The 15,398-nt window shown below is 40.6% G+C and overlaps 1 long non-coding RNA gene across 1 annotated transcript; it reads left to right on the plus strand.

Moving 5' to 3' along the window:
- Positions 1–7,425: 7,425 nt before the first annotated feature.
- LOC128851760 (uncharacterized) lies at positions 7,426–14,330 on the plus strand. Its single transcript, XR_008449192.1, has 4 exons — positions 7,426–7,585; positions 8,908–9,088; positions 11,222–11,354; positions 11,779–14,330. It is a non-coding gene; the product is annotated as an uncharacterized LOC128851760 (long non-coding RNA).
- The last annotated feature ends 1,068 nt before the right edge of the window (positions 14,331–15,398 follow it).

Consider the following 15,398-nt stretch of genomic DNA (forward strand, 5'->3'; position numbering starts at 1 on the left):
TCCCTGCTCTAAAACTCCACTTAACAGTATCCTTCCCCTCCCTGTCTGCTACTAACTTTTATGTGCCTGAAGGTCCAGAGCCAGAGCAAGGGATTGTCTTAGTGAAGACCTACAAGCCTCCTACCCCAGCTGCATGTCTCTGCTCCCTCCCTACCATGAGCCCAGCCAGGGATCCACGCTGGCTGGAAATTCACTGTTTTTCTTTGCAGGGTTTGTCTTTACCTAGTTCAGCCCTGAGAGCTGGCTCCTTGCCCAGACGAGCTGAGGAAGGGTAAAACGGCAGCAGCGCTGACTAAGCTTGGCTTTGGCTTCCAGGGAACTGACCTTTCCCCTCCGCAAGAAACACAGCAGCCGTCATGGCCTTGAGCTCTGCATTGCCTAATTTATTTTGCTGAGCAGACCTAGCAGTATCAATCAGTTCCAGGGAGAGTGGAAAGCATTTCAAGAGTTATATGAAATCTCCTTGAATAAATCTAAATGGGCAGATGCCTGTCCCTTGGTAAGGACCTAATTACCAAGCCATTTAGTAAACAAAGAGTAATGCTATTAGTTAGGCATGCAGAGCTGATCCTCTTTAATCTTTATAAAGAGTCTGGGGACTTGTATCAGAGCTTTAGAGACTGCAGGGCAGCATACACCTAAAAATAAGTGAAACAGAGTTTTTAAAGGTCAAACCAAAAGTCTCTAAGCTACAAATGAGAAGGAGAAAGACAACAGTACAGCAGATTTGCTCATGCAGAGGAGTACATGTGCTTAAGTCAGTCGAGCCTGGAGGAACCTTCCCAGGAAGTCTGAGGATATTTTATCATTACTTCTGGGCTTCTCTGCTGACGCTGCCAGTGAGTGTACCAATTAATTTCAGTGCTTGAGCGTGTTTGAGCAAGTGGTCATCTGAGCAGTTAGCAATCAAATAATTCCATATATTTCTTCCACTACAGATGTGAATGTACAACCTATCAAGTAAATGAAAGTTTTTTATCCTGCAAAATTGATTTGAACAGCACTGATATATGTATACCTGCGGCTTCTAGTATTTTTCTGAACAATGAAATACTAAAATGTCTTGAAAAATGCCGTTGCATATGATGGAATTGTCATTAGAGGTGGTGATGAAACTTTGAGGACTGGGTATGCAAATACTACACATATTTGAAGGAGTTAAGAGCACTTGTGTGACTGAGTCACAAATTCACCTTTCCGGTGTGCCAAGTCATCACTTCGCTAGTGAATTCTCAGCTAATCTAGGAAGAATCATAGAATCATAGAGTCACAGAATCATAGAATCATGGAATAGTTTGGGTTAGAAGGGACCTTGAAGATCATCCAGTTCCAACCCCCCTGCCATGGGCAGGGACACTTCCCACTGATCAGGCTGCCCAAGGCCCCATCTTCCAACCTGGCCTTGAACACCTCCAGAGATGGGGCATCCACAGCTTCCCTGGGCAACCTGTGCCAGTGCCTCAGCATTCTCATAGTGAAGAAATTCTCCTTATGTCTACTATAAATCTGCTCCTCTCCAGTTTATACCCATTGCTCCTAAAAGAGGAGAAGGAGAGCTCATCAGAAACATTAAAAAGGTCTTAATACACACAAGGAACAAAAGGGGCAAAATGGACTAATGAACCTCTTTTATCTGGTATGACAATGCATTGTGCCTTAGAGTTACTGTCTTGTTCCCACTTCTCCTCACTTCTCACTCATGTCTAGACCAAACACTGTATTTGAGATACTTTTACCACATCATCTGTTTGCTTGGGAACTTCACTGGCCATCTTGATCACTATGATTTTTTATGTCTGAGATGTGGTCACTGGATCAGCTGCTGCAGCTCTCAACTGCTTTGCTCATCTGCATTGTGCTCTCTGTTGACTCATAAAAATCCTGGCTTGTTGATCAGCCTTCTGATGGTTTGATATGTTTAAATCCATTTTCATCTACATTCACATCCAACTAGTGAACAGTATTTGCTTTGTAGTTCTGGCATAATAGCCACAAACCTTCTGATGCATTATGGAATCATATGTTTGTAGCTCTTTCTTTTCCTTGATGAATTACAGCATAATCAGACCTCTCTCGGCCTCAAAAAAAAAAAAAACCAACAAAACACAAAAACCCAAACCAAAACAAAAAAAACAGAATAAACCAAAATGCCCAAAACACAAAGATGTGAAATATGGGATGCATTTAATCTGAAATAAAATCCCATGAGTGGCAGTGTTGGCATCAGTGGTTTGTGGTTATCTGTTTTGCGCAGACACGCAAATTGATATGACACACTTTAAATGCTTGGCCTTTTTTATTCTTAAACAAAATGATTCCATTTGACTCAAACTGATGAATGAAGGAACTGAGTTATGGAAAGGGCAAGCAATGAATAGCTGTAATCATGTTAGAAACAAAAGGACTTTAATATCATGTTAACTAATGATCAATAACTAGTGGAGAGGGACAAGATAAAAAATAAAATCAAATCAGGCTCTCCCCTTCGTGTAATCAATACATATCAGGGTTTAAAACTGATTTATATAAGGGTCTCTTTGAATGTAGGCACTTTTCTTTCTGCCTCTATTTGTAACCACGCTGATACAAAGAAGAGCTCAGGAGTCTCAGGAGAAGAGGAAGCTCTCTGCTTGCTGTTATATAGCTGAAGGCGTAAGGAGGGGTGGCAAAAGGAGGGCTCATTCTGCCAGACAGGTCTTTTCTCAAGAAAAAACCCAAGCAGGATAAAGTATCTAATTTTTCTTCTTATCTGAAGAGAAGATCATTGGGAAACCTGTGAGATCAGTTGGTCAGGGATAGCTTGCCAGACCACACACTTCAGAGGAATTCTTAGGAAGGAACTGAATATGAGATTTCAGGGTTCGTTGTCTACAAATTAGTTCTACAAACTACCGCAAAGTGAGAGGTTAACCGAACTTCATGTAAACCCATATGTCTGAGTAAAATATTTCACTTTTATTTAGGTGGATTGTTTTCTCTCTGTTCTGGTAGATAAGTGAATGAATCACTGGAATTTTTGTACTCTCCATTTCTAAACAGTGAGAAGGGAGAGTTGGTTATTTCTGGTGCGATCAGTGTTTGTAGTGGTTTCACACTGCATATTCCCCTTCTGCAAAATCAGCTGCTCTTTGCCGGAGTTCAGAAAACACAACTATCTCACCTAGACGAGGGCAGACTCACTTCTAAGGACAACTGGACCTTCTCTACAAGCCTACTGGGATCAAAGGGACAAAATGCAGCCTACTTTCTATTGTACTACCCAGCAAATAACAGAGTCTACCACTCAGACCACATCTGCAGAAAAAAAAACCCCAAGAACTCCACACACTTGCCTTTAGAGTTCTTCAGAAAAATCACTCAGCTTGGTCTTGGATTTTACCACCAACACCACCGACTTGAGTGAAAAGCCAACCTTCTGCACACAGAGTATGATTGTGGTTGGTATAGCTTTTCCTAATAATGTGCTCCAGTGCCTAAGCAGTATGAAATACCTGCACTTTTTATGTTTTTATAAGGTAGTAAATACCAGCACATAACCTTCTTGAGGTATGATCCAAGACCGAAGAAAAAGAACGTCTGCTGGCTGATTGCAGTGACTTCAATCAGATCCTTGCTCTTTTTTCTTCTTCTGTTCCCTGGCAACATGTGGAAATAGAGTAATATCTGAAGAGATGAAAATAAAATAGAAACATAAATCAGAAGAAATAAAATAGAATGCAGTACAATAAAATAAAATAATCTCCAAATATATGTAAAAGCATTTAGTTAATACTAGTTGTTTATATTGTAACAATGAAGGGCAAAATCATTAATTTAACTCTGTCAGTATTTGGATATGCCCTCCTTGGCAAGCTGCTCTTTCATGCTGAAGATAACAGGGGTATACTTTATTCTTAAAATAATGGTGAAATTGGATGCATGAGACTATTGGCTACTTGCAAAGTCTAAACATTCAAACTGCACAGAATTTCATGTTGTCCTGCTTGAAATGGATGTTATTTCCACTGAAATCAAGGAAATCATTGCCATTAGCCTTAGGGAGAGGGGTTTCAGACTGCTTTTCATGTATTCAGAGCAAATATTTTGGGGGTTTTTGTCTGTAAACTGACATGGCTCTCTGTGTGCTGTGAATAGAGAGAGTAAAATCTCAGGAGCCTTTGAAGTGGGGTGGCAGAATCACATTTTCATTGCAAAGATCTTTGCCCTCAGTCACGCAGCATAGGTCTAGACCAGAGCTGATGAGGAAAATATGCCTCCAGCATAAAGGTGGGAGGATGGTTTAGCCCCTAGGGAAATCCCTAGGTCTAAAGAATAATCAAAAATGTAGTATTTTTTGATGGAGCCATGTGTATCTACTGAAATACCAACCATAGAAACTAAAGTAAAAGCTTAGTGTTAAAAAGGCTGTCCCACAGGGGCTGTATAAGGGTTTTCTCACATAATGTTCTGTGACTGCTTAAGATTTTGCTGATAACAGGGATTTCCCTCTCTTTCTATGGACTAAATGTTTTGTTAGATGCAGCAGGAATTTACCTGGGAAGGCAGGGAGAGTATGAAGTTCATTTACACAGAACTTGGTACTTAGTACTTGCAAAAACTGCTTTACCATTCTCAGAGGAATCATCAATGTTACTTCGTTATTCCAAGCTATAGGAATTCACATCCTCATTTTATCTATAGACACTTTCAGAGCTCACACATACCCACAGAGCATACCTAATTCCCATTCTACAAATTAATTCATAGACCACAAATGCACCTCTGTGCCACTTTAGCTTAGGAATCAGTAAGTTTATACTCAAAGCTGAGGACATGTACCCCAAGGAGAGGAAAAAGGTGCTAGTCAGGTCTTGCCTCTGGGACAAGCTCCTGACTGACTTCTGGAAAGTTACTTGTGATCTTTGGGGTTTTGCCTATAAAACAGGGAGAATACTACTTCTTTTCTTTTTTTAATGTAAACTTTAGAAGTCTCGAGCTTAGGGACGTTCTTGCATAAGCATCAGTGCTATGAAGCTGTTAGCACTTTCGTTGGAGCCAGAGATCTGCTACAACCTCCCTTGACCACCCATGTCAGAATTACTCAGAACTTTAGACAGCCCTGTTTCCAGTACACATACATTTCCATGTCATATAAAATGCAAGGCAGTTGGCATAATCTGTAGTTGTTCCACTGTGAGATTTTGGCGGCTTTCTTTGCTCACAATGTATATAACTCCCTTGAAGTAGGTACAAGAACCTGGCTCTGATGTGACTGTACTTGCTACTGCTTGTAGGTAATTCCTAACTGCATCTCCTGATTGAAAAAAACAAGGCTTGGCTGAAGTCTTTAGTGACTCAGGTCTGTCTGTTATGTCAGAACACAGTACTTGCCTTGAAAGTTTTCTTGCTGTCTGTATGCAGCTGTGCTCAAGCCTGGCAATATGTTGCTTAAAAAATGTTTTATTTTCTTTATGACTCAGAGGTGAATAGCACAGGTCGTTTCTATGGGTCTTACCTGTGATTTCAGATGCCTTTAATCAGCAAAGCTAAATCACTTCAGTATGGCTGGGGGCACTTTCCACTGGCCAAATTAAAGCTGTGCTGCATTGCCAGAAGGAGCTAACAGGACTAAAGAGGGGCAGAAGGAGAGTCCTGACTTGTAGCCCAGTGGCTGTAGCAGTCAGGCGAAACAAAGCTGTTTTCCTTCTGGTTCCTTTTTCCAGACTTTTGTAGTTTACCCAGTACCTGTAATTCACCCAGCTGATGCAGAATAAAAAAAAAAATCACATTAGTCACATACCTAGCTCTGCTTGGAATAAGTACTGAGGCTCATCTCAACTGGAGTAGAACTTTCCTCTCCTTCCTGCAAGTCTGGTGCTGTAGTATGCCCTTGCTGCCTCACGTGTATAAAGCCAGAATTCTTTCAGTACTTGGATGATTGTGTAAGATAAGGGCAATAATTATATACTGTGTGCTTGTAACTCTTTTCATGGACAGCTTACAAAACTCCTTAAAAACAACTATCCATTCTCACAACATGCCTGGGAGGTGGATAAGGTTTATTATACAGAGAAGATATTATTTATTGTGAACCAAGAGACAGGACTCTATTGCTGGAACACCGAAGATAAACAACTTGCCCAGGCAGAGCCTGGATGGGAACTTAGGGTTGCTCCAAACCATGTGTTTCAAACCCTAGGCCAAAGCAGTGCTTTCGAAGTTATTTAAGCTGGCCAAAGTTAAAGTACTTGCTTATGCTATGATGATAAATCTTGGACTACAGATTCACCATGGTGTGGACGAGCATGGATGAGGAGCATGATAAGGCTGTCAGTGCTCTCCCAGCCACTCTCCAGTGTGCGCATGTGGTTCAGCTCCTGCCCCCCCAGGGATGAGTGCTGCTTCTAGACTGCATGATGAGTCAAGGTATTGTGGCTAAGACTGCATGCATTGGCTCTGTCACCAAGCAGACAGACAGACATTCAAAGAAACCACAGTCCTCTTGTTTCTTTGCCCTTGTTTGCTTAATCAAATTCAGGTTGTTTGCGTGTATACACGTTTTTTCACCCACAGCACAAACACTGTTCAACACCTGAGGGTGGCTGGCTCTCAGAAGTGCCTCTGGAAAGATGACTCAGAGGAGGAGTAGCGGGAGGCTCCTATGGCATTTGGCCTAACATGGGAAGGAGCATTCCCTCTTACTGTAAATGATCTAATTATATTACGGTAAATCTCACTCTCACATTTTCAACTACCTCTGCATCAACTCTCAGGCTGCACTTATGTAATTGTGGAAAACTCGCTACCAAACAGATTCCTGCTGCCTGCCACATTGTTTGCAGAAGACTTGTGTGTGAGTGTGGGTGGAGAAGGGAGAATTCAGTGCAGGAGGTTGAAAGTGGTACCTTTTCTAAAGGTCAGGAGTACATGGATTTGTGCATTAAATTGCACTATGGGCCTATAACAACTGCAAAGAGAATGAGCAGTCTAAGAAAGGCATGTTGTTTTCTCCAGCGCAGTAAATCCCATTTAGACAGATAGGCCAAGGTTTTATCCCTAATATTTTGATTAAACAAAATATTACCTTCCACTTCTTGTCCGTGGTCTCACCTACGGCCATTGATCTTATCATTAGGCGGCTGATAGAGTCCTGGCCATATTCCAAGTGTTCCCTATAGAAGCTCCCCAAAAGTCAGTTCATCTCACACTGACCCCTGTTAATGTGACAAGAGGACTCAGGACTTAAGTCAGGAATATCTGATAAGGTGATGAGGTGGGAGCAGTGAGCACTTGGGGAACAGAAGGTTCTTCCTGGCTGTGTCAGTTGTTATTGCTGTAGCAAGCTGGTCAGACCTTGTTAGGCAGGTGTGTGTAGAAGCGACTCTTCCATTAGGCCATAAAGAGGGGCAGGGTAATCATTCTCTTTGGAAACAGAGGGAAGGGAGAAGTACATCACCTGCCAGCCGCACTCTTTTTGCAGCTCAGAGAGCCACTGGGAACAAAGCAGCAGCATGGATGGATGCGGCTGTGTGTGCCAGTGCTGCCAGAGCAGCTGAGGAGAGTCTCAGAGAGACAGGAGTACCGAGGACACAGTCGGAGCAGCAAAGTGAGTGTGTCCTCAGAAAATCTTAGAGACTGCCTGCGGAAAAACACTAACTGGAAAAGAAACCTGAATGGCAGGAGAATTCTCTGGGCACGTCTACACAGCTCAGTGCCCCTGGCTGGTGCTGTTCCACCCGCGCGCAGAGTCAGCCTGGGAGGAGAGCCTAAGCTCATCTATGCTGCCCCCCAGAAGATGCTATTGCATTCCTCTGGCCAGGGTCCAGCCACCTTGGAGCCTGTGCAGAGCAGCCTGTCCACGCCTGAGAGGAGGTGTGTTTACACAGCCTGAAAGATGCTTCCTTTTTTTAAAAAAAAATTGATAGCTGCTCTATTCAAAGAAAAATGATTTTGAAAAAGGACATTCCTTGTAAGTTAGACAGTGTCAGAGCAGCTCAAACAATTTACACGACCATCTTCTCCATGTAACTACAGCAGCCTCAGAGGCTGTACATTGGACATAAGTGGCTGAGTCAGAAGAGATAGTTATATAGAACCCATAGCTTCTAACAAAGCCCAGCACTTGGTCCATTGTCCAGGAATCCAGATGGCAATAGGTCACATAAAAAAAAGGAGAGAAAGGGTCCCTCCAGCCCATTCTTATAAGTTAAAAAACAAGCAAAGAAAGAAACAAAATTGCAGAAGGTCAGCTGAGGAACTAACAGCAGAGCCTAGGAAATTATCAGACAAAGCAGCTACAATTTATACAGACCCATTGCTGCTTGCTAGGATTATGTCTCTACACTGAAACGTGTGAATAACATCCACATTCAGATTCTAGCTAAACTAAGGAGGAGTTAAGGAGAGATTTTCTGATATAGGCATGAAATGGGAGTATTAACAAGGAGTTTATGCTGATGCTCTGCCAAAGGAAGTGGGAATCGAAGGGTGTAGTGATGGCAGGAGCAAGAAGATCCTGATAGAAACCTGAAAGGGCCAGGGACTATGTGTTTAAGCACCAAGTAAAACTTTTTTCCTGCGTCTTTTATTGCCTATATAAATGCCTGATGAAGACAGCACTTAATATTATGCTTTTTAAAAATTAACACAATTCATACTACAAAGAAGTGAGGTTTTTGTAACTACAACAGTTGATTATTTCATCCTGTGAATACTTACAAAGGGCACACAAACACAAATATTCTGTAAGTTGGCATACTGAATTTATTCATCCACCAATACACATGCTTTGGATATGATCAACTTTCTTACAATTTATTGTACACGTGAAAATGAAAGACCAGATAATGTAGTTGGACTTAGGGCCCAATGCTACTTCAGTTGAGTTGAACTATAATGTTCTCATTTTCTGTCTTCATAACCTTTAAGGACTAACTATGTTTGGGATACCTTATGCTGGCTGAAGATCTAGCGTTACTCACTTAAACAAGAATTATACTTTGCTGGTCACAATCAAGATTTACTTCTCTTTTTTTCCGAGGAACATATGACAAGATTTACCACCTTTGTATTTGCAAATGACACAGCCTGGGTAGCTCCAGAGAAGTGGGTATGTTTGATGTTTTCCAATGTTCTTTTCTCCCACGTCAAAATCTCATCTGTTGGCATCAGATGAGTAACTGGAAATCTCAGTCTGTCTTTAAGAATTAAGTTTTAGGGCTTTAAAGCAGAAGAAGTGTCTTCAGAACATGAAACAGAAACATTAAAAGGTCAAAGGCAATAAAGAAGGACCTGAAATTAATAATTTTTTTAGGACCTTTTAGTTTTTAAGCTACTCCTGAAATCTTGGGGAGTAACCTGGCAGGCCTGGAAGTTGCTGACTTTTACTGGGCAAGCAGGAGCAGTGGAAGGAGGGGCCAATTCTTGTGATGACAGCACCTCTCTCAGAGCTTTGGACATGTTTGTTCTGCCCACGAGGTGTTGGTGATACCTCTCTACTGAGGCCAAGTTTCTAGATTCCTATGAATCACCCTACTTGCTTATTAAAGAAGAAGATATTTTTAGAAGTTTAACACGATCAAACAAATAGTGCTACTTTTTGGTTTAGATCTACACTATGCTCTAAGATCTTTGATCTCTTGATTTTTCAATGCCCTTTTAGAAGTGCAAATGTGGTGTAAGTTAGCACACAGTTCTGTGTTATTTTATGACTCAAGGCATGAAGTATAGCTAGAAAATTATAAATATAAGGAGATCTCTGTAAGGTGTTGTTTTAGAGTCAGGTGCAGATAACAATCTGAGAGTTTAATGCTTTTATTCATTTGTGACAGACCTATGTGATGTGTGTGATTTACCAGGACTAGTATCAAATGATTGAAATAAAATAAACACACTAAAGAAATACAAGCAAAACAAAATATTTTATTATCACCTAAGAAAAATTAGATCTGGTTCAATTAACACATTCTAATTGAACTGGAATGAACTTAAAGATAAACTTAATTTTCTAGGTCAAGAAGGGCCTCATTTAAAAACATTACTCAAAACATATTAAGATCTATACTTATCTTTATTTCAGAGCTAACAAACGTGAAATCTGACTGGTTAAAGATCTGTACAAGAATACTATGGAAAATCACTATCAGCTGTCACATATGACTGTTTTATGTCTTCATTGTTCATATCCGTGAACATTTATTCAAGCCAAGTGGTTGTATGAATATTGGTTTTTACTTAACTGAGAAAATTGCTAGATTCAAGTAACCATCTAAGCACTTGTTGCAAAGAATTGATGAATAAAATGTATCTCCCATATATTCACAACTACAATATAGCCCTAATTAGTTCTATGACGGCACAAGAAATTTCAATTTCCAAAGGAGTTCTAGGAAATTAACATTTACTTTGCTCTGAATCAGAATGAAAACAAATGAATTGCTATGACTGAAAAAAACATCCTTGCATCACAATACTTTTCTTTTTCTGATAGAAAGCAAATTACAGTTTGAAACAAAAAGTAGTTTTGAAAAAACACCTCCTCCCTTTTAGCTTCCATTCCAAAATGTTGAAATGGAATATTTTGACCTTCTCACAGTACTTCTACCCAATTTTTTCCCCAAAACAAAAGGTTGTGAAAATCAACATGCCTCAGAGAGCAGTTTTGGTTTGACAAAAAGGCATTTTCTGATGGAAAAAAGCATTCCATTGGAAAAAATTTTAACCAGCTCTAGCAATAACTCTGGATTTCACACTCTGGGCTAAATTCACAACCCTTCACCCTCTGAAATTAACTGGAACACTTGAGAAGTAAGGAACTAATTGGAGGAAAGAAGCACCCTCTCAGTACAGTTTGGAAACTACAAGGGGACCTACTGGAATGGATATGCAGAAACAGGCTGCTATATGGGTTCCCATGGTGTTTGCTCCCACCAGCCCAATTATGGGATCAGAGGCAGATTTGTCAGAGTTATAATTTTTTTTTTCTGAGGAAATAGCTTCATTTTGTTTTGTTTCTTGCTGTTCTTGGCATGAAATTCATGTTTTATTGGTATGAAATACAAGTCTGTTTTGACACTTGCAGAGACAACACAGACAGGGAGTTAGCTATAAACTGAAGTTTGTATGCCTTGTAAATAGTTTTTTATTGCTCATATAGCTTAAAAGAAGAAAAAAGAAAAAATATTACAAACATAGATGCATTATCAATGTCTTGCTATGTACTTTCCTTTTTCCTTCAAAAAAGGAACCCGGCTCACTGAGAGTACCTGATCCTTTAGTGTACTTCAGCATATGAAGCAATAAGCAAATCCCTGAAAAAAGGATTCTGAGTAAAGCTTTGGTGCATAGCTGTGAAAAGTTGCTTCTTGTTGGGTTAGGTAAGAAGTTATTTCTCCCCATACCTGCAGTAGAAACAAGATAGTCTTGGTGTCTCTTTGGCCTGAAGTGGCTTAGAACTGCTGAATTAATAAAAAAATTCTGGAGGTTTGATCTGTACTGTTGGAAACCCACTGCCCCTACTTTTAGTTACTTTTGATCTACCTTCAGAACTACAATATACAGGACTGAAGCCAGAACATTTTTGTCTTGGAAGAGATGCAGATTTCTTATCTGCATGTTGCTCCCATATCTAACATAGCATAAATGGAACTTTCATCCTATAAGGACTTGAGGCTAAAAGAGTCAGAAAACAATGTTTTCTATCACTTGAAACTTTTAAAGAGTTTTCTGGTTTTTTTTTCCAATAAATCTGTACCTCGTTAAGATGAATCAAAAGCCTTTAAATAATTTTCTCACACACAGAGTGAAGACTTGGCACCCAAGACACAGGAGATGTGGGAGCCTCAAGAAAGTGTATTGAAGGATCAAACAACTGCATCTTTATCCAAGACAAGGGCATTACTGGTGTACTCTCCAGCTCTGTGGCACCTTCTGGCTGGGAACACCCTTTGCATGCTCCCTTTCCCTGGAGCTGGGGTTGAGGCACTTGGACTGACTCCTGAGCCCTACTAGCAGGCCTGGGCTGAAATTGTGCCAGGGACCTTTCTAACATTTTAATAGCCTGACTATGTCCCAGCACCCTAGTCCATGGGACTGACACTGTAATTTACTAGTATAGTCACATTTGATCAATCTAGAGAGTTGCTCTAAAATTTCCCACCTAAGCATGCTTTTCTCCAGGCTGTTAGTGCTATTAAGTCATATTTTAGGATTGTTGGTAACATTGTCCAATCCAGTGTTATAACAGGATGACACTGTACCGTATCATGGGCGTACATACAGTCAGCTATTGTTATTTAGCATAGTGGGAAGGAAAATTTTACCTAGGCATTGGTAAATCTTGTATGGGTAACATGGAATGGAGTGGAAAATCATCTAGATATGTGTATTCAGCTCAGATCAGACAGGTCAGTTGCAGCCCTGCCAAATCCAGGTAGATTACTGTAATGTAATTTTTTACAGCATTGCATTCACTTGTCCTTTAGGTTACATGGAAGCTTTTTAACTTGCTATATAGCTGCTCTATATATTTGTGACAAGTAGTCATGTTAAGTGCATTTTTTTGAAGCTCGGACTCTGGAAACACTAATTTCATTGTGAAACTCAAAGGGAGGCTTGCAGAACTTTGCACTTCACCCACATGTCATGAATTCTTTCTCATCAAAAAGGTATGGGAGAATTGTCTTCTCTTCACAGAAAATTGTAGTAGAGTTCTGTCTTCTGTACCACGTGCCAGACAGTGAACTTATCTTTGCCGGTAATGAGGGGAGAGGGGGTAGATCTGGAAATGCCATCTGGTGGTCTTGAACATTTTAGGTTGATTTTGGTTTGTTTTTTTCTTATTCAGGTTTACCCTGATAAAATTCTCTGGCATCTTCCTGATCTACCTCTCTGCCAAACATTAATTGGTACCTGTTCCTGTACATTTTAATACTCTCTCCCACAGCTATTATGATTAGCCTCAAGCATCCTTCCAAGTTTCCAGCCCTTGCTCTAAGACTTTGAAATTCCTTCAGAAATCTGACTGGGACCTTTCTTCTGAGGCTGTGTGACCTGGTTGGCTCCCTTACTGTTGAATATCCCACTTGTAAGGTCATGGATTGCTATATGGTCCTGCAGGTCTGGAAATGAGCTCACTGAGAGCCCAGTGTTCACATAACCTTCTGTTCTTCAGAAAAGCTGTATCTCTCTGGTCTGTGGGAAGTAACCCTGTGTGACTTATAAACAACTGTCTCATGCAAAATGGTCTGTGGCCAAATCTATGTACATGTTTTCCAGTCTTCAGGAAGAATGTGTCATCAATTATTTCTCCCTCTCCAATGACATGTAGAGAAGACCACTAGTTTTAAACTTTATCAGTCTTGAAGTTGATGCCAAGTGTATTGCCAAACTGTTTACTGCCCTTCCAAAGCATAGCCTCTTCCTATACATTTTAGGTTGCAGTCTTAAACAAAAACTGCAATAATGAGAATGTGTATACAAGTTGTTTATCCATATTTTAATACATTTTATTTGCAGAAGTCATGAGATTACTGTATGATGAGTTTGGAGACTGAGCATTATCTCTTAGAAGATTGTGCCTGGTGAAGCATGTGGACCTGAGCCGACAATCTGAGGTTCAGGCAATGCTATGACAGTAAATATACTTTGCTGGTTGTCAGTGATTCACTCCCCAAATATGAAGCACGATAAACTGAGGAAGAATAAGTAAAACACCTCTCCAGTGGAAACCACATTTAAGAAGAGACATCTCAGCATCAGCTTTGAATATTTGACATACAGAAGTTGGGCAGGGTGATATCTCAGACATCCATGCTGGATTTAGCCTTTTCGATGGAGCAGAAGCATTTATAGTATGACCATTTCCCAGTGTTTCCATGGAACATCATATCTCTCAAGAGCCTTGAGTGAAAAAACTTGGCCTTCATCTGCAACCTCATCCTCATGTTTTATTCCTCCGGCACTGAGACAGGCTGACACGCTAACGCAGGTGTGAGCAGCTTATTATTGCAGTAGTGGTGCTCATTGGCATCATTTAAAAGGAGAGTCACTAATGTCATCACCAAGGACTTGTTTATGCTTAAAAACTGATGGAGGTGAATTAGATTTACTTAAAGCCAGTCTATTTACATCACTATGAAACTTTGTTTAAGCACCATTCAGAGTGACTGAATTTACCTAACTTGTGATATCATGAATTCTTTCTCATCAAAAAGGTATGGGAGAATTGTCTTCTCTTCACAGAAAATTGTAGTAGAGTTCTGTCTTCTGTACCACGTGCCAGACAGTGAACTTATCTTTGCCGGTAATGTTATAATAATAAATAAGGTTGAATGCTGATTTAGTGTTACTGGTACTTCTACTTTGTGGTAGATCAGGATAGAAGTACTCACTCTAGTGTGACTGCTTTCTTCCTCAGAAAGTCATATGTCCCATATTGCTTATGTTTTCAAACTGAAAAATAACCTTTCTCTTACATTAATATGGGAGATATTTGTGATGTTTCTTTGGTGATTTTGCTGATGTATCAAGACACAAAAAAATGTTATGACATTCGAGTGCAGAAAAAGTGACAGAGGTAGACAACTATTTTACAAGTCCTACTATAGCTGAGTGATACAGCTCTTCCAGTAGAAGATTTTATTTCCATAACATGTCAAGCAACAAGAATTCCTTGTACTTTATGGGCATGATCTAGATATGCTTCCTTTGATGAATTTCATGATTGCATTGTTCTGCTTTGTAGGAAAGTCTTTCTTAATATATATGGCATTCAAAGTGTACATACATGGACCAGATATTTCAGTCTTGGGGAAAAAGTGTAATTGGATTGATTCATGAGGCAGTACTGGCACTTGTGGTTTGTAGATAAAATATTGCTGTTGTATTTATTTTAGAGATAGAATCATAGAATCATAGAATCACCAGGTTGGAAAGGACCCACTGGATCATCGAGTCCAACCATTCCTAACACTCCCTTAAACCATGTCCCTAAGCACTTCATCAACCCGTCCCTTAAACACCTCCAGGGAAGGTGACTCGACCCCCTCCCTGGGCAGCCTGTTCCAGTGCCCAATGACCCCTTCTGTGAAAATTTTTTTCCTGATGTCCAGCCTGAATCGCCCCTGGCAGAGCTTGAGGCCATGTCCTCTTGTCCTGTCCTCGGTCACTTGGGAGAAGAGGCCAGCTCCCTTCTCTCCACAACCTCCTTTCAGGTAGTTGTAGAGAGCAATAACGTTTCCCCTCAGCCTCCTCTTCTCCAGGCTAAACAACCCCAGCTCTCTCAGCCGCTCCTCATAAGACTTGTTCTCCAGCCCCCTCACCAGCTTCGTTGCTCTTCTCTGGACACGCTCCAGAGCCTCAACATCCTTCTTGTGGTGAAGGGCCCAGAACTGAACACAGTACTCAAGATGCAGTCTCAC

Source organism: Cuculus canorus, chromosome 3 (assembly GCF_017976375.1).
Source record: "Cuculus canorus isolate bCucCan1 chromosome 3, bCucCan1.pri, whole genome shotgun sequence".
NCBI lineage: Eukaryota > Metazoa > Chordata > Aves > Cuculiformes > Cuculidae > Cuculus > Cuculus canorus.